Source organism: Paralichthys olivaceus, chromosome 5, assembly GCF_024713975.1.
Source record: "Paralichthys olivaceus isolate ysfri-2021 chromosome 5, ASM2471397v2, whole genome shotgun sequence".
NCBI classification, from domain to species: domain Eukaryota; kingdom Metazoa; phylum Chordata; class Actinopteri; order Pleuronectiformes; family Paralichthyidae; genus Paralichthys; species Paralichthys olivaceus.
Genome location: NC_091097.1, coordinates 3,114,069 through 3,130,376, shown reverse-complemented (window position 1 = coordinate 3,130,376; position 16,308 = coordinate 3,114,069). Strand labels below are relative to the sequence as shown.

The 16,308-nt window shown below is 45.4% G+C and overlaps 1 protein-coding gene across 9 annotated transcripts in view; it reads left to right on the top strand.

Moving 5' to 3' along the window:
- hoxb3a (homeobox B3a) overlaps positions 1 to 16,308 on the top strand; it is a 99,548-nt gene that overhangs the window by 62,523 nt on the left and 20,717 nt on the right. Inside the window, exon 1 of one of the 9 annotated variants that reach the window (XM_069525688.1) lies at positions 5,356 to 5,498. The exons of the other annotated variants lie outside the window; for them this stretch is intronic. The gene's annotated coding sequence lies outside the window, so the exon portion shown is untranslated. Of the gene's footprint in view, positions 1 to 5,355; positions 5,499 to 16,308 lie in introns of those variants that run through there. 9 annotated transcript variants of the gene reach the window in all.

Below are 16,308 nucleotides of genomic sequence, written 5' to 3'. Positions count from 1 at the left end.
CAGCTTTATGACTCGTCCTGATGCCTCTCTCCATCCGAAAGTAGAATTTGTGTGCAGTCTCAGTGGGATTAGCAGTTGAATAAGTGTGACGTGAAAGTGTGGAGCAGTAGGAGTCTGTCCAGCAGGCAGGCAGATGTGAGGCAGCTCTCACTCCGGCCTGGAGTTTACAGATAAGATGCTCTCTGCTTTACAGTTTGCTGTCAGTGTGGTGACGGTGGATTTATACACGGATTTCAGGGATCTCACACACGCAGACACACACACACACACACACACACACACACACACAGGTGTTGGGATTGCACATAAACATGCACTATAATGTTCACATAAGTCTCACATAACAGACAGTTACCCAGAAAAGTTACACCAACTCACCCCCCTCCCTATCTCTCTGTGTCTCTTTCTCTTCCTCTCTCTGACCTGGGAGTCTTGCGGTGGTTTGCTAATTGCCAGACAAATCGCCCGCGTGTTTTTTTTTCCCTCTCTCGCTTTTTTTTCTTCCTCTCCTCGCGCTTGTTGCAGCCGCTTTGGCCGAGAAATTTATTATTTTGGAGAGCGCGAGGAGCCGAGGAGGTCACAGTGCAGGCGCGCGGGCTGCAGGAGGAGGTCGTCACCAGAGATATATGGCTGCCAGGCTTTTTTACAACTGCAACTGTGTCTCTCTCTCTGTGTGTGTGTGTGTGTGTGTGTGTGTGTGTGTGTGTGTGTGTGTGTGTGTGTGTGTCTGTGATCCATTTAAAAGGAGACGTGTATTAAGTATTAAAGAGAGAGAGCCAAATAATGGTTACCAAACGGCCACACGCGCACAGAACGTGTTGTTATAAGCCACTGCTGTTGTTGCACAATGCTGTGGCTGCAGGGATGATAGTAACATGCAATATATAATTTCAGTGAACAAATACTTGTTTTTAAATAGTAATTAATAAATAATATCTGGTTCAGATATCGAAGACTTTGAAAAACCAAACCGTAAAATAACTGGATGAAGAAAAGGCGTCACAGGATCTGAACCCAAATCAATTATGACTTCATCAGTTATGTGCTGCTTTGATTCTATTAATTTAAATAAAGACAACTCATACTTTTATGATTATTATTATTCCCTCTCCTCTGTTTTAAGTCAAATCATCACAGCCTCGCAACGAAGATGCTCCATATTGAAATCATCATGAAGTGTTATCACAGATTAAATATTACTCATTTCATTGCCGTGACTCATGAATCACATATAAATCAGTTCACGAGTTTCCTCCATCTCAGGGTGAAGCTGTTGTTAGCAGCGCCGGTGTCGGTGCATGCTGCTGCGCACAGCCAGTGAATGGAGACAAGCGGTGCCATACAGTGGGATGATCCTGCCCCTTGTTTGCTACAGCAGCGCTCATATCCGTTAGATGTGAGTGATAAATACGCTTCCGCGGCCTGTGTGACTAATGGCGGGGCATTAGGCCCGTGAACGCGTATTGATACCACAGTATTAAACAAACCCCGCCGCCCCCCCACCTTTTACTTATCAATATCCCCATGACAAAGACGCGCAGGCTGCTCCATAATAACATCCTGCAGACAGCAGAGGGGATTTGGCAAATTCAGCCTCTCTCATCTGCATTTTATTGAAGGCGAGTTTGGTGAAGGCCTCGTCATGAAACATTTAAAATATCACCACAGTCGCAAGGAGACAATGAATTCCAAGCGTTGCTTTTTATCCCCAGTGATAATTTATATTCGTAATAAGCCTTGAACAAATTAAATATGAATAATGCACAAAACAGGAAATGCAAGATTCACTTCAGATAGTGAAGAAACTTTCTACTCATTACTTCAACTGGTATTCGTATAGGCCTTTGGGCTGTTACAATTGTTGTTGCAAAAGCAAAATGTGATGCAAATATTTATTTTAGCATGCTGCATAAAATACCACACGTCAACTCATTGTGCAGTTTATATCACCAGCAAACCAGAAGTGCTCATCCATTAGTATTATGACAAAAGCATTTGGTCAAACTGTGTGAGGACACATGTTCATAATGTGACTCACAGCACATCAGTCAGTCCCGAGAGCAGCGTGGAAACGTAAAACTGTAATAAACACGCAGAGTGTAATGGATGAGTACTGTAACCCAGCGGGCTCTCCCTCAGCCTTTATAAGGCCAACAATGCTCAGGCTGTTTTACTGAGCTCAGAAGTCACATATGACAGGATCAATGATGTGACGTGTGTGACAGCAGCTCACACTCACTGCAGCCTATTAAACTGCGCTCTGTCTCCCATTCCAAGTACATGTACAGGCAGGCGGCTTCCGCACAATATCAATTATGGATCCAGGCTTTTTTGATATAATAATGAACCAGTAGCTACACAGCGCGCCCATGGAAAAAATAGTTTGATCACGCAAATGCTACTGCGTATTGATTTTGATTGGTCTTATGAGGAGTAGGGGGTGTTTATGATGTAACTCCATAAAGGAGGAAAGCCCTCACGTCTAACGCAAGAGAAGAATATATTATATAGAGAGTTTGTTGTTTTTGAAAAAACGGTTGTGCGCGTGCTGCAGCCTCTAACAGATTTACTATCCACGGGAAGAGGCGAGATGTTTGGGGTGAATCCATCTCTGTCTCTGCTCTACTTACATCTGTCAATAGCTTTAACAACAGCAACTATAAAAATAATAATAATAATAATACTGATAATAATAATGAGCAGAATACCGTTTTATGATGTAATAAGTAACCATTTAATCACGCCTTGGACACTTTAATTTTACGGCCATTCTACATCTTAACAATGAGACATTTTCAGTTTCTCTCCTTTTATTCAAAGGCCAGTTAATCATTAACGAGGAGGAAGAATTTACCTTGTCTTAATCCATCATGGACCACGAGACCCCCAAGATTGCACACAGCTCCAACACCACTTCAACTGGCCCATGCACTGGCTTTCAGTGTTATTCTGCACCAAGCTGATACAAGTTACAATAATACTGATGATAATAACCATCAAGGAACACATCACACACACAGTGTCACATGTGAATCATCAGTAGATACTCAGCTCAGTTAACAACACATTTCTTAAAATAAATATACATATCACAAAGAAATTCCTTTCTGTCCTCTGTTCTCTGACATTACAATGGCGGTGGTCTACTATCACCGAGCACATAATGTATAATTGTCATTATTATTATTATTATTATTATTATTATTGTTATAGTGGTAGTAGCAGTAGAATCGTTGTTAATGCACAGATAAACGCCTCTGTGCGTTTTTCTGGATGATTTTATATCTGTGCCAAGTTTACGTTGCTGCTTGGTATTGCTGTTGTCGGCCCGTCCCCAGGTCTCTGCTGCGACTTATCTTAGCTGCTGTTTCACACTGTGATTGCCATAATTTATGGCCGTCATTACGCGCGCCATCATCACCACCGCGAATGTTTGATTTCAATCTTGTTGTGGGTAAAATCTCGGGGACCCGCCTCTGTGTTTCTGCATATGCAACTTTAAAGCACTCAGTCTGTGAGATTGTCTAGAAAAAATAAATCAGCTTGCCACTAAACTGTTCCAGTGTTTCACGATGAAAGTTACATTGATTTGTACATTTATTTAATTTAGCTTTGTTATGTTAGAAATGTTATTTCAGATCCAAGATGCGTTTGTGAACAGAACCAGCTCCTCTGGCCCAGTAGTTTCAAAGCGGCAGGGTTAAATATAAAAAGGGAGAGGGTCTGGTCTTAATGCGCAGAGGAGCCCGGGTATTTTCAGCTTGTACACCTGAAGGCAGGTGCTGTTGTTAGGGTTTGGTTTTTTTTGTGTGTTTTTTTTAACCACCTTCTCGCACTGCAGCCGCATGTCTGGAGGCTGCTGCGAACCATTGTTTGACCTTGAAGTGTTCCTTGTGGGCCGCTCAGGAGCTCAGTGAGCCCCGGCACAGCCTTCCAGCGCCGGCACTAGATTCTCCAGCTCCATTGTTCTGCGGCTCCAGCTCCTGAACCTTCTATTGTTGCTGCCCCGCGCGGCCTCGCGACGGGTGGTTCTGTCTCTCCGGTGTTTCTCTGTCGGTCTGCACTAACACACACAACCATTCTCTCTCTTTTATTCTTTGTGCCTCTTTAATATCTCTCTATCTGTGTCACTCTCTCCATCTCTTTTTTTGGAACAGCTCTGTTCTCCTGTGCCACCTGTCCGCCACTTCTCTCCTCTATAAAGACTCATCCTATTTAAATGAATCACAGCAGTTATCCCACCAGGATAAAAAAAAAACGTGTTCATGAAAATTTTGTCCAGATAAAATATAAATTTTTGATGTGATCACACAGATGTGGGTGAAGAGCTCGACCTGGTCTGTTTCCATTTCGACGCAGAACATGAATTATAATTGCCAAAGGAATCCGCCGTGATTCATTTCCACTGACACAGTTTTGCTCTTGAGTGCGCGTCGCGGCTGTTAAATATTTAGTTTAGCTCCAGGACGCCCCGAACATGACTCCGAGCGGGAGAAATCAACTCCTCTGCGATAATCGAACATTTCCTACTTTGCTGGAAACGGATCCGTTGAAATATAAGACGGGACAGTGTCAGGAATCCCCCCCCCACCACCACCACCACCTCTCTCATGCCGAGTAACTGCGAGCTGAGGCAGAGGTGACAGTGAGGAATAACGAAGAAAGAGTCTGAGGCGGGCAGTCATTTTTTAAAGAAAGGGGAACAGAGTTGGTGACAATCATCTTTTATCGCTCTCCCTCTCTATTACAGACCTACCCCGGTTTACTTTACGCACATTACGCACGGTGGCTCCCGGGGAGGAGGCTGAAAGGTGAACACAACTTCTCTCTTCATATTTTGTTTCATCTTCATTTCTTTTCTTTTTTCTTTTAAACTCAAACAGAGCCCCTGCATCACACAGCGTCCCCACTCCCACGAAGTAAGAGGCGCACAGATATACCCCCCCCCCACCACCCCCACCCCTACCAGCACCCTCACCCCGAATCCCCCGCCCCGACCGACACGTCACGTGATTCATTAAATTATTAATGCCGAGGTTAAAGAATAGATATGTATTCGTCAGGAATATAACGGTAAGGCACGGTGCTCCTCCGGCGCGTGTGTGTGTTCATTTGTGTGTGTGCCTGTGTGTGTCTGACGTGGAAACCTCAACTGTCTTTTCAAAGAAAAAAAAAAGAATACAAGCCCCCCTATAGCAGCGGAGAGAGGGGGGAGAGAGAGAGAGTGAGGGAGAAGAGGAGTCACTGAGAAACGCCAACAGAGAGAGAGAGAGAGAGAGGAAGAGAGAGAGGGGGAAGAGAAAAGAGAGAAGGAGGCTGCAATAAAACAAATTTGGACGGGCGCGCGTCTTGCGGGTCGCTGTGGACACCGTGAGTACTGCGGAAGGAAGGAAGGAAGGAAGGGGACCGCACGGGGGGAAACAGCCACGCGTCTTCCTCCTCATCTTCGCCAGCCGCGATCCCCCCTTCACTGACTCATAGGCTATTTTAACATCGTGGTAAATATGCAGCCCCCCAAAAAACTACCCATCTTCCGCCGTGTTTTCTCATCGTGCATGTTGCTGTTTAGTGTTGTTTACACATGACCCCCCACCCATCATCATCATCACCAGCCATTGTTTATAGGTTGAAGCGGTGCAAAGCAGAGAGAGGGGAAGGGAGGGAGGGAGGGAGAGAGGGAAGAGAGAGAGAGAAATGGAGGAATGCAATGTTAGCCGATGGCTGTTTATAGTTTAAGAAGCACTTGGATATTCTTCTCCATCTTTCTCCCATCACCTCCTGTCTGCCTCTGCATCCCTCTCTATCTGGCTCTGTCTATCCCTCACCCTCCCTCCCTCGCTCTCTCCCTCTCTCTCTCCTCTTCTTCCTCTTCTTCTTTCCCCCCAGCTAGCTACTTCTCTTGATTTATAGTGAGGCAGGGTGTCAGCGTGCGGCCGGGGCTGCCATTGTGTGTTTGTGAGGGAGTGCTGTTGTTTATGGTGGTGCCCGCGATAAATCATGCTTCCCCGTGCTGTGGGGAGACGGTGGGGAGAGAGAAAAATGACGGTCGATGGAGCGATGATGCACCGGAACTAGGAAGCAGGAGGAGAAGGAGGAAGAGATCTCTGCTGCACGGACTCCTCTCCTGGCTCTCCTCCTCTTTCTGCTCCGGTTATGTTTCCATCGCCTCGCCTCTCTCGCCTCTCTCCCTCCATTCCCTCACACACACACTCCCCTTTGCACTTGATTATAACTCGGGGTGTGTTTCCTTTTTTTCCCCCTCACTCAGTGTGACAGTGGCTGGCTGTAGCTGCGGGTCTTGAATTACTGCGGCGACCAATTAACGGGAGATTTGTTTAAATCTGGCACACCGGGCGCGCCTCGGCCGCCGTGAAATCTCATAAAACAGAGACCCGCCGTCAGGAAAATCTCATCTATCTAGCCAGGAGGTGTGAGTGAGTCCAAGTAGCTCAGCCAAGGGAGCTGCAGGCTACAGAGCTAAACGATGCCGGTTCGAGTCCATGACTTTTACAGTGAGCAAAACGAGCCCACGCAGGCCCTGTTTGTAGTTGAAGCTTTGTGCATTGGCAGAAGCAGTTTCAGGCTGTGGAATTCATAATTTATTCATGTCTCCAAAACTACCAGCTGACTGTTGCTTACCACACAAAAAAAAAGGCTTTTCTGCTTCGATGTGATTCATCTGCTGCTGCTAATTTTAGAGGAGAGCAGGCTTGTTTATATGGGATCCATTTAAGTTCATGGATGAAACCAGGCTGCACACTTCACCCTGGCTTCATTTTTTATACCTCCTCGTTTTTCCCCAATGTGTTTTCTTTGAATGTTTGCTGGATCTGCGCTGGGCGCCATTATTCATGTCAGCACTCAAGTGTCTCTGCTTTTGCTCAAATCCTTCCCCGTGATGCAGACCTTCTTCTTCTTCTTCTCTTTTAACGTGGCGAGGAGAGCAAGATCCACGAATACAAATGTAGTTGCATTCTGTAAATTTACAATTCTCCTGTTATATGAAATCAAAGGCAGTGACTCAGTGAGTTGTTGTGAATTTGGTTGAGGTGTAACTATCATCTTTTATTATTTTGCCTTTATCATTGCCAGTAGCAGTGGGGTGGTGGAGGTGACTGGAGGGTGGGTGGTGCATTGGAGTAAACGTAATTTCACCCGCTAACCTCATAACGCACTATAATGGTAGATGACGCTCGTGTGGTGGTGTTGTCTTTTTTGTGTGAAGCCTGGTGGTAATTTATGCAAAATGCAGGACAGTGGACAGTGAACGCATCATGAAATAATTTTATTGCATAGGCTACATACGCAACACACACATTGCAAGACATTTTACATTAATAGCAACAGCAATAATAATTATTATTATTATAACAATAATACACGTGGCTGTATCTCGTGCAGATGGATGGATGTGCACCGGGAAACACTCTACAATTAAATTTCCAAGGCTTGGCTCTTGCACTCCCCCCCTCTCTCCCCCATCTCTCTCCCCATTCGGCCATCACTACCAGTGTAAACCTTAGCGTAACCAAATTAGATCGTCTCCGCGGCTTCCCATCCCATAATAATGGCAGAAGCAGCGAGAGGGGAGCGCTTTTCAAAATGCGTATTCCTCTCCGTCCGCCGCCGTGTCAGGAGCAATATCCCGCCTCATTTCTGTGGACAGAAAGGGACGGGGGGAGGGGGAGGGGGATGACAAGATTTCCTTCCTTCCTCTTTTTTCATATATATTTAAATAATTCGCCGCTTATCTCCACCTCATATCTGATGTGGTGTCATGGAAGCGTCGGGCGCGCATTTGCAGAAGCCACGCGGAGCCGCCATGCATGCTGCCGCGGTGAAGGCAGGTAGGTGAGTGTGGAGAAAAGTTTAAGAGGGAAGCACGTTAGTAAATGAATCAAACCGCAAGTTCCCAACATCAGGGGAGAGGACTGCACGCCAGCAGAGGCAGCAGCCGGTTTATCTTATCTTATCCCGGACATGTGTCCACCGTTAAGTGTGTTTTGTCTGGCGAGATATAGTCCCACATCAAAACGCGGCAGAAATAGTTCAAATGTTTGAAACGGTGTTGAGAAATGATATCACTGCGTCGTCTGACATCCATTATAGCTGCTATCCGAGCTGCAGGAGGGGGATCTGAGCCCCTGTGAGGCCTCACTGCAGCCACAACTCTCTCTGCTTCTCTGACACGGTTCAATCCCTCTGCCTGAGCTGCTGCAACGTCAGCCTCTGTATATGATCCACGGTTGTTGCATGTGAAAAACACAGATAGCCTGGATGGCGTGAACGCACCATCCAGGCTGAAATTAATGTTTAGACCGAAAAACCCTCTGCAAGCTCATTGTGACGTCAGCGGTATAAATGAGGCAGCTGAAAACGTTGCAGTTTTGTTTGTGTGTTGCTACAGGCTGTTACATCTTCTTTATTTACTTTAGCATTTTGCTGAACAGGAGCAGATCTAATCGAATGGTTTTCCCACCTTCCGGTGGAGGCTATTAAAAAAATAATGACGCCTTTTACTCCTTTTTATTAAAACCCTCGTGAATTTAACTGCGCTCTGGTTTAAAATGGGGCTTCTTGCGCATTTAAAATCAGCGAGTGAGAGTCTTTGTCTCAGATTTATTGTTGGTTGAAATCTTATTTTAAATCTTGGTGCAACAGGAACATTAACTGAAGCTCTGCGGTCTCTCTCTATTAACTGTTGGGGGAAAACACTTAACAAATGAAGTAGCTGCACAACAAAACGGCACAAATCTGTTTGTGCACACTGGGAATGAAACATCCTTTTATAGCATGTTGTCAAAGACAAGGTCGGTGCAGACCCACGCGTCTGGAAGAGACAAGTGTTCACACAAAGCGCATCTTCCCACTCACGCGTTGGCAGCCATATTGTCTCGCTCAGGGTTTTTGTGTGATCTATTCAAAAAATACATAAAAGCATTTATACAAATACTTTTTAAAAGAATTATATTACTATATGTAACTCAGCCTATACATTATATATACATTATATCGAATTTATCTATTTGCATGTAATTATACATTCGGCTAGGTTTATCTAAAAATAAAAAAGGAAATCTTAACTTAAAAAAATATAGGCTATATTATTATTGTATGTATTATTGTTTTTACACATGAATCTCCAGCAAATGTGATTTAAGAAGGACAGAAAAATATAATATAAAAATATAAATGACTTAACAGTGAAAAAAGCGGCACTGGAAATGTGTTCGATATCCATAAAACTGGTGCTCATCGCTCCAATCCGCCCTGAGCCATAACCCATAAAAACGCCGCTGCTGAGTTCACTTTACATCTTAGGTTTGCTCATATAATCGTCGCTTGAAGACGCAGCCGGTGTCTTTTTCTCAAGTGAGAAACCACGGGAGCAATGAAAGGAAACATTTTTTGTGTGTGTCTTTTAAGGAACGGAGCGGTGATTCTTTGAAAACAGTCCAACATAAATCAGAGAACCGCTGGGCCTCATAAATCTACCGCCGCTGGACGTTAACAAGCTGAAGATTTAAGTGTGGGGAAAGTAATGTGAACAGCGCGAGTTAACATGGGCTTAAATCAACCAATCAAGGGGGATACTTCATTTTTATTATTATTATTATTATTACTATTAATTATATATATATATATTATCAACTTTGTAGCATTTAAATATGTTATTTGTATTAAATAATAATCTTTGTTATTGTTATCATTAGTATCATCATTATCATTATTATGAGTAGTAGTAGTAGTAGTATTTAATATAGAATCTATAGCATGAATAGCTTTGATCTCTTACAGGCTGTAGATATCCCGTTTCGTGCCCCACGCACCGGACACTTCCTCGACTCGCGCGGTGACGATTATCCTTTTGGAAATAAATCAGTAAGACGCCTCGTGCTAATTTATAATCGTCAGTGATTCAAGGCGCGTAAAAATGTAGCTGCTGAAACCGTATCCCGTATCCTCCCCCCCCCCCACATCCACCAACCCATCCTCCTCCAACCGGCCGCGGAGCTGCAGCATGCGCCGGAGCGATAAGAAATGGAGAGAGCGAGAGAGAAAAAGAGGGAGAGACCGAGCTGCTGAGCCGGACATGCTTCCACGAGGACCTGGCACTGGTGTCCACTCGCTCCATTCTCAGTTTTTTTTATCAACGCGGGGACAGACGGAAAATAACGTGGAAGTAACGAGCGCTTCGGTATAATTGAACTTCTTTCTTTCTCTTTCCTCCTCCTCTTACTCGCTTTATCTCTCCCGCTCTCAGTGTGTGTGAGTGTGGCAGTGAAAGCGTGTATTTATGTGTGGGCAGATAACACTAATACACACACACACACACACACACACAGGCAGAAAGAGAGAGAGAGAAAGTCATGAGAGTCTCTTTGAGATTTATTTCGTCTCCACAGATGAGCAGAGGAAAACTGCGAGTGTTTGCGCGCAGGACAGAAAGAATTATGTCCAGTCTGTCCAACATGTCCTCACATCCCGCCTGTACGCTCGCGTTGCATTTCACTGTTTTAGCATTTCAGTCAAAGTCGTTTTTATGTCACAAAACAGAAGCAGCAGTATCTATTTCCCTAATATTGTCCTTCCTGGGGTTTTGTAGGCCCCATAGACATCCATAGTGTGGATTAATAACACATCTGTGACATCTGTATGTGTTTAAGCTTTGGGTCATCGTGTGGGAGGGCTTGAAATCAGATATGGTTGTTTCATTCATCGCCTTTATAATTGTGATATTTCGCTGGTTTGATTTTGTTTGCGCGCTATAGGCGACGCGTGTGAATAATGTTCGGGACATGGTTTTGACTGCAGGCCTCTCCGCTGTGCTCCACCAGTGGATGTGTAAACAAGCCTCGCACAGCGGCGGAAACACTTCCCCGTGTTGGATGTGCACAGGTCAAATCACAGCGGAATTTCTTCTCTCTCTCTCTCTCTCTCTCTCTCTCTCTCTCTTTCTTTCTCCCTTCAAACCTCCTTCCTCGTCCTCCTCTCCTCTGATCGCTCGCTGTTTGACGCCATGTAATACCCAACACCTGGCCCCCTGGCGCAGGCGGGACGCACGGGCAGGTCACGCTGAACTTCCCTGACCCCCTGTTTCACCCTCCACCAGACCCCACTACAATCGGACAGGAACAAGAACCAGAACCAACTCAACCCCCCCACCCACCCACCGACCCCACCCCCTCCCCTTCCTTCTCCCGCTCCCTGTAGGATCTGGAGACCTGTCTAGCTGTCAGTCAGCAGCCCGGTTCAGAAACAGTTCACGGTGTCAATTCGCCTATCCCGGGGCGAAGGAACGAGCCAAGAGGTCCGAGCAGGGAGAGAGCAAGGGAGAGGTGGGGAAGACGCGGTGGGTAAAAAACGATATTCCATAATCTATAATCAATCAATCATAAAGGGACGAATCTAAAATATCTTGGTTTGTAAAGGTTACAGGTCAATGAGGAATCACGGTCACTAGTCAGGACAGTAACGACGTGTGCGCATGAGACGCTGAGCAAGATGCCAACCGGCGGGAGGACGGTGTAGAAGAAGCGACTGGGTGGTATTGGAGGGGTGAGGAGAGGAAGATGCAGAAGAGGAGGAATGGAATTGGCAGAGGAGGAGAGCTCAGGGAATGCGACGCCATGTGCTCAGCCCAGAAAAGCTCTGGCTGTGGCAGAAACCACTTCCCCAGCTCACGAGGGCCTACACCGAAGCACGCGCTGCACCCCGATTTTGGCTCTTTGCGCCACCGTCTAGTTTAAGACCAGGCACCAGGGAGAGAAAAGCGCGAGCCCTGACCGCGGTGCTGGCCAGGCACGCACCGGCCCCGCTTTTGCAGCAGAAGCAGAGGGGTGGGTGGGTTGTGTGGGGGGCGGGTGAGCGCGCGCACGCCTTGTGTTTTTTAGGGTAAAGTAGCACCGCTAGCCCCAGACCGAGCAGTCCCCGTCTGATATTGCGATGCGGGTGTAGGCTTTAATTGTCGGAGTTTTGCGCTGCGTTATGTTGCAGAGGCGTCTCAGTGCACGCGGCTGTGGCACTGCAGCGAATACGCGGGTTTGACTGGCACGAATTGTGTTTTATTGCCATTTGGAACTCGGTAGAAAATAGCCGACCTGTCAGGCCGACTGCGCGTAATTACGCAGCCGGAATCATTGAAGAATACGTCCAAGGTTTTCCAATAAGGGTCTCTGTGGTCCTCCATACTCCAGCCGGTGTGTTCGTCCGTGTCCAAAACACTTTGCATCCAGGAGGGGAAAAACCAAAAGTGCATCAGCAGAGATCCAGGAGGAGACACGCCGAGAGACAGCAGGTATGGTCAGTCAGCCGGGGATGTTTCTCGTTCAGTGTCCCGGTGTGTGTTCCCGAGGCGTCCCCATCCCACGCGCTCCACCGCTCGACATGTCATTAATTATCTGTTGTGTGACCGTGGTCGCTCTCGAACTCGCAGAGGCATCCGCGGGGTGTGCCCGCGTTCAAGCTCCACTGCTATCCAAAAACTTTTTTTTTTCTTTCTGTGTGTGTGAAGGCAGCTGAAGACAGATGCCTCAGAATAGGTAACAGACAAGAGGGCGATGAGGGCGCTTCGCCATGCTCTCTCCCTCTCTTTCTCTCTCTCCCTCTCTCCCCTCTCTCTCTCTCTCTCTCTCTTCACTGCGGTTTGGACAGCAGAGAGGTGTGCGCCTGGACTCTGTGTGAGAGAGAATGAGTCGTAGAGAATAGCGACCTGACGGCTAGGTGTAAAGAGAGAAGATGCATGTTAGCCACGCCGTGATTTATGATAGTGTGAAAAGATTGCTTACTCAAGAAGCCGCCACCCCCTCTGTCATTCTTTCTCCCGCTCTCTTCTCTTCCACATATTGTCATGCGCTTTTATGCCCCCCAGCGCTTCCCCCAAACACACAGCAAATGGTCCAATATAAACAAACTGTTCATCTAAACCACATCTAAGAAACAGCTGGTTATAAACCAAGGTCTAATTACGACTATTAATATTTTAAATTATGAACAATTCGAGGTTTAGTCTACATTAAGTGTGATCAATACAATCTCATTGTTACAGCAGCCACATGTAGAGTTAGGTCCATCAGCTTGTGTAAAATAGGAATACAGTCAAATCAATGCATTGCCTAGAAGGAGGAGTAACACTGTAATATATATGTATTAAATATATTTTTATCAAGCAGGTAACAGGGCCACATTCCTCTAAACCTTTAGTTTTCAATACTCAAACATCATTTAAACCTCATTTGTTTAGTCTTGTTGTTGTTTATGTTCTAAACTGCAGGTTGGTGGTGGCATGGCTGTATTTTTATATTTTTTCAAAAGACGTAGCACAGTTATCCACAGAGAAAAAAACATGCATTTGTTTCTGTATCGTTTTGTCAGTGAAGCTCACTTGACCTTGGTGGTTTTCGCTTGCTTCCAGGTACAGAGACTTAAAAGTCAGGAAAAACCCACAGCTGCTGCAACACAGCCACGCTTTAATAGATTTTTTCATACATCACTGACAAACTATGGGCAAAACAGCCATCAGAGTAAAATATTGGGGGCAGGCGTTCCCAACACTGTCACAGTGTATAAAGGCTGACAGCTCTGGCCCAGATCCATACAGCCGCTCCATCCTGCTCTAACAGGCTTAATAGCGGGCCTATCTGCTGCTGGGCCAAGTGGCCTGATTATATTACAATCACTGGCTTCTTATTCTTATCCCTGTGTCATAAGAGGAGCATGTTGTTAGGAAATGGACACCGGCCTGTTGTGCTGCTGCAGGTTGTTCAACACTCAGTGTAATGAGGCCTCACAGCAATATAATAACATCTTAGGAAAATCCATTTTTAAGGCAGTGCCAAACCACAGATGACTGGAAACACATATCACCGAGTGCTACTGTCCCCGCGTGATCTGTCGCACCGGTGCTGGAAATGTAACTTTTTGTGAGCAACATGCAGCCACAGGGGCTGACCGCCCTGAAAAGCAACATCCGTCTTTGGCCACACAGCTGGATACACAATGACAAACCAGCTGAAAAAGACATTCAGTCATCAGACAAAGTGAGTGGCAGAGCTGCAGCTAAACCAAAGTAACATGGCTCTGTTCTTAATATAATCTGAGTTAAACATTGAGGCATAAAGCTTTGACACATCCTCCCCGAACCATGGTTTGCTTTTCTCTTTCTTTTGAGGGCCTCTCGCAGAGGAGCCAGCAGCCCTGACATGTTACTGTGCATTTAACTGGAGGGCCAGCTGTGTTTTTACACATGGTGACTTCTGTTGTGACTAAATACCCCTCCGAAAAATCACACACACTTTTTTTTCCTGTCACTATAGCTTCAACATGCTCATCAATGTATACGAGTATACCAAATATATCCTTTGATCACGATTAAAGATCTTAAATCTTTTCAAAACAATTACTGAAAACTTCATCACCCACACATTAAGTGACAGTGTCAGAGTGACACCTTCTTTGTGTTGGGCTTTGGATGAAACATTTTATAAAACTGATTGTGTTCATCATCATGCTAACATTATAATAGTCTCTCTACCCTTCTGAGAGGACACACACACACACACACACAAGCAGTCACATCCATCCCTCTTCACCCAGCCCTGACAGACTTGGTGAGCTTGGCACTTTTCATGGCCCAGGAGCAAAAAGGGCCATTTGACCCCCACACCCCACCTTCCTCTAAACCCCCAAACACCCCCCCCCCCCCCCCCCCCCCCCCCCCCCCCCACTCCTTCTCTCTCTCTTCTCTCTCTCCTGGCATCAGGGCTTCCTTTGAGCTCCAGGTTAAAGATTAGTATCTCTGATAAAGATTAACTCTCTGTCAAAGGAAGGTGCTGATGATATGCGTTTCTTGTTTGGGACTGTTGGTGACACGGGGTCGAGCACTTCAGGGAGAAAGAGAGCGGGGCTAAAATGATGGCTCGCTGGATAATGTTGTGTAATTAAACATGGCTGCAGGGCTGTGGTATGTGGCCAAAAATGATATCAAGATGAAAATGTCCGTATCAGTTGATTGATAATTATCATGATAAATGTCACATTATTATTTCTGAAGGTTGTGGTTTCAAACTCTTACATGAGCAGAGAATGACAAACATGTTTTACAAAACCGAGGTCGATCAATTATGTGTTATACCTCCTCATTGTGTTTCCACAAAGCATAAGCATTTCAACAACCCTGCATAGCTGGTTATGCTTTAGCAACTTAGTTTATGTAACTGAACAATATATTGATTTTCATTAGAATAATCTTAGATTTCTGCTAAAATGTTTTATAAACCAACAAACAAATTCAGCTGTGAAGCCACCACTAGCTCCTCTCTTGCTGATAATTCACTGAAGACTCCCCAGAAACTCTTGTGAGACTGTGAATTGGGAACCAGACGTAGCTTATTAGGCAGAAGCGTGTGGCTTCAACAGGGTTCAAATAGGTCTTTTGTGCACAGCATGATTACAATGCCTCAGTTATGTTTCTACAGCCAGGAGCATCAGCAGACTTTATGTGAGGACGATCTGTTCTGATTTGATGAGCTTGAGCCAAAACAATGGGAGTCGAATCATAAGAGCAGATCTATGGTATTTCTAAAATGTTTCAGCTCACATCCTGCTATTGTACAGCAGATGTAAAGCTGTGAAGTGTTTAGACTGGAGGTTTCATCGTTTAGGCTGGTTGGGAAATGAATAGTCTGTAATGTGTACTCACAGGGGCTGGGCAGCTCAAAAAAAAAGCAAACTGGAAAGAAAAATATAAAATGTTCCCCTCACACAACTGTCCACATCACTGATCTGTCCACATCACTGATCCGTCCACATCACACAACTGTCCACATCACTGAACTGTCCACATCACACAACTGTCCACATCACTGAACTGTCCACATCACTGAACTGTCCGTATTAAAATGCTCCATGTTGATACATTTCAAGTTGATTTCAAGCTCTTGTTATGATACCAGTTATTTTCTGCCCTAGATTTGAACAAGTACAGTTAACTGACTGGCAACAAACCAAACACTTTAACTCTCTAAATAAAAAAAGGGACATGTAAGATGTCTTCTTCCTCTCCCAGGTTGGGCAGAAAGAGTGCATATATCTGCTTTATGTGAAAAACTGTGTTGAAACGTGTGTGTCGTCGTCCCAAAGTGGAGGAGATGAAATGTGTTGCAGAGCTCAGTTTGTTTGTCGTCGCTTGCCATTTGGTGTGGCTGCCTCTGTGGTGTTTGCAGTGATGCTGCATGGCCGTTCAACCTCATTACACTTGAAGGAAAGCTTCCAATGGACTTGATGAAAAATGTCTTTTCAGGGAAACTT